Consider the following 3,840-nt stretch of genomic DNA (forward strand, 5'->3'; position numbering starts at 1 on the left):
TGTGTGTATGCTGGTGAACAGTCAGATTTATTTATATTTTTTTTGCAAGCATTGAATAATCTAAGTTTTAAATATTATTTATCCCCATCCGTTCGTATTTATATTAAAGAAATTCTGTACCCTGATTGCTCAGGAGGTTTCTTGGGCCTTTTGTTCAATAGTGTATTGGCGTACATAGAAAAAATTTTTTATTTGAAAGGGAAATAGAATTCCTTTTTAAAAACGGTAATGATGCAATAATACCAGAGAGGATCCAGCTTTTGAAAACAGTGATTTAGGTTTGTAACATCCGGCGAAACTGAAAAAAACAAAAAACAAAAAACAAAAAAACAAACCAACAATCTGTAAACGTGAAGAAATGCTAGATTTGTTTCGAGAGTTCTACATTCCTTGCTGCTCACATTCTGAGAAACTAAACAAAAAAATAAATAAATAAAGTTTTTATTCTGAATAATATCCGTGTTCAGAAGGGGTTCTTTGGCCGAAGACGGGGGTCCGCGTGGAATCGAGGCAGAGGCGAAGTGGCCGAGCAGGCCGCGGCGCGCCCTCCGGCTCGGGAGTGGAGCCTGGCCAGGCGGCTCGCCTGNTCCGTGCGGGAGGAACAAAAGGCGGCCGGCCCGCGGCGCACAGGTGCCCGCGAGGCCCCGCCGGGCAGTGAGGCAGCGCCGGCTTCTCCGAGATCTTCCTCCAGGTCAACGCGGACCGGTCAGTGCCTTAACCCTGGGAATCGCCAGCCGCGCGGAGGAAGGCGCGCATTTCCGGGAGCACCCGGCCTCTCCGTGGATGCTTTTTGGCCCTTCATCGCACTAGGAGGAAAAGAATCACTCCTAAAATCGCCCCGGGGGAGCTAGGAGGCTCGAACCGGACCGAGCCCCACCCGGGTCTCCGGCTGAAGAAAAGAAAGGTTGAACTCCCAGGAGCCTCCCGGAAGCCCTTCCCTGGACTGTTTGAGTCCCAGCTTTGGCTTCGTCCTGGAATTTAGGATTTGGCAGTCTCTGGATTTATTTCCTCTCCTACATCCCTCCTCGCTCTCCTTTTATGGCCCCAGGGGGAGGAGGAGAAAGGAGATTGGTATCTGTGTAATAAAAATGCAATTTTATAAGCATTTCTTTCATTTGATGCTACAGGAGCCAAACATTACATTTCTACTTCTGGAGTTAAGATAGGGCTGCCCACTGACTGGGTGGCGGAGGCAAAGGCAGGCACAGGAAAAGGAAATCTTTTTATCTCCAGATTAAAGAATGGCTTGGAGAAGGAACCAAATTCAGAAAGTGTAAGCCTCAGAACCATAGCCCCATCACCATCCCCTTTCTAAATTGGAAGTGAGGAACCACCTGCGTCTGGGGATCAGAAGCATCTGATGTGAGAAATAAATCCTCCTTCTCCCTGGATTGTATCTTTCAGAGACCGAGGTGAAAAATGTCGCCATTTTGTTTGCAATCCAAAATATCCATCATCATGGCCTCTGTCTTTCCCCTGAGAAGCTCCCTCAGCTGATCTGTAGAAGCAGGCACTGGAGCCATTTTTGGGTATCTCCTGGGCCCACAGGAGCTGCTTTTAGGGAACCTTCCCACATTTTCAGAAAAAGAAAAAGGCTCTGAAGGTATAAAGCCAGGTAGCTGTAGAGATCTGGGTGTTACTCTCACAGCCAGAGATGCGTCTCCCATATCTGTTCACGGGCTCCTGATACACATAAGTTTTTTTCCCCCCTTTTAAAGAGTTTGGGTTATGGAAGGAGTAGATTCGCTCCCCACCACGCCCCAACATCCCTGCTGAAATATGGCGCACCTCAGAAATGCAGAGTCTGGAAACCCAGTCTTTGTGAGGACTGGACCGTCTTCTCTTCTAGTTGTTCAGATCTGAACTGAGCAGGCTAAACAACACAAAAGTCTTCTCATGAGTAATAATTTTAGAGAAGTGTATAAAAATTACCTGGTAAAATAAGGAACCGTGGAGAATGAGAGAAAGAGAGAGCGAGAGAGCGAGAGAGAGCAAGCCAGGGAGTGCTAACCATTCAGAGAGGGAAATCTTTCAGGGATATCACTATTTGAACCCGTTTCTAAAATCTGCTATTTAGCTGAGAGGCAACTGGTTTGGAGGCATCCTTCCTCCCTCAGGACACAGATTTTTTAATGAAAGTCCAATAGGATTTCCCATACCTCAGCAGTCAAAACATTCATTTTGGGTTTCAAAGGAAAAAAATATTGATCTCACCTCCAGCTTCCAAGATATTACAAATAAGTCCTTATTAAAATATTCCTGAGTTAAAGCAATAGATTTGGGGAAGATTTCAGTGTTGAACGGTCAAAGAAAAGGGTTTGCTTCCAGATGGTGTTTGAATTAAGGCCGCTGAGGCGAGCAGAAAGCTCTCACCCACGCAGCCCCTGACAAAGCCTCCCCGATATGGGGGCAGCGGAGCTCTCTCCGTAGCTCCCCCTCCCCTTAAACCCTCAATATTATTTCTGGTAAAAGCAAATGGCAAAAGCCACTATCCCAGAATCTGCAAAGCACTTTTCCTAAAAACAGCCTTATAACTCTCTCTGCTGCCAGAAAGCTATATTTTAAAAGACGAGTTTTCCTTGTTTACTTGCGTTTCCTGCTCTCCTCTTTGCTCGGCCACATTTGATCTTGGAAAAAGCGCGAAGCTGAAATGTGTTCTTAAGGGCCAGAAGCTGTCAAGGCTTTTGGTGAGCAAGATTGATCGCACCCAGACTTCCTTCAGAGCTTTGTTTGGAATAAAAGCAAGAAAACTGAAAAACCTCACATTTTCCAAAATAGCATCTCTATCTGTAAGGCAATGCTGTGGGCCAGTCAGTGACGGTGGCCACGTTATATGTAATTTCCAACCCAAGCCCCCTCTGATGCCGGCCTCAGAGATGGAGTCCTAGCCTTGTGCCGCGGTCGGCCTTTCTTGTTTTCTACGTAGATTTTTCTCCCCCACCAACCTCTCTCTCCCTGGCCATCAGAATGATTTATTTTCCTGCCACGGATGCCTGCCGGCCTGGGGGATCTGATCACTTGGTCCATTTCAAAGGAAGCAAAAGCGAAGCATCATCCTCAGGGTTCGAGGGAAAAGAGATACCTTCAGATTCCTCTCTCAGCCTCGTCCCCTCTTTCTGGCTTGGTGGATTTTTTAAAAAGTTATTGTTTGGTACCTAAAGGTGTTATTTTTTTGAACCCTCCAGCACAGTCCACGATGCCCTCAGTCTCAAGTCTCTGAATTGGAATAGAGAGAGAGAGTGAGCAGAGAAAAGAGAACCTTTATCATTCCTCCTGAGGTTGCCCTCTCTCACCTGGGATGCTGTTTCCCCACAACAGAACCTGAGTGCAAACATCCCTGGTGGCCAAGGAACGGAAAGGTGCAGGAGACAATTTGGGCTGCCAGGGAACACGCATTGCATCTGAATCAACAAGCCCCCAATCAGAGTGACAAGGACCAGGAGAAGAAGGAGAGGAAAAGAAAAAGAGAGAGAGAGAGAGAGAGAGAGAGAGAGAGAGGAATAAACGCCTTCTCCTTCCCTGCTGCTAACTTCCAACAGACTTCCTGGAAATGAGAAATACTCACCGCACCCGAGCCCTACGGGTATGAAACCCAGAATGCCAGGAGCCGCAGGAGCCTGCTCGGGGTGGCATTGCTTTGGTTGGTCGCCGCCCTGGCTACAGGGATTTGGACACATGAACCTGGGGTTGTTGTCTTGCTTGGCACATGCATCTATCTTTCTTGAGCCACTCCTGAAAAGTTGATGGCACCGGAAGGTTGGGAAGCTTCGAGAGCCGCCTCCCCGTCTTCCGCTTTTCTCTGGAGCCAGATGCATAGCTGCCTTGGAAAAGCTGGCAAAC

This window comes from Crocuta crocuta, unplaced genomic scaffold (assembly GCF_008692635.1).
Source record: "Crocuta crocuta isolate KB4526 unplaced genomic scaffold, BGI_CrCroc_1.0 scaffold197, whole genome shotgun sequence".
NCBI lineage: Eukaryota > Metazoa > Chordata > Mammalia > Carnivora > Hyaenidae > Crocuta > Crocuta crocuta.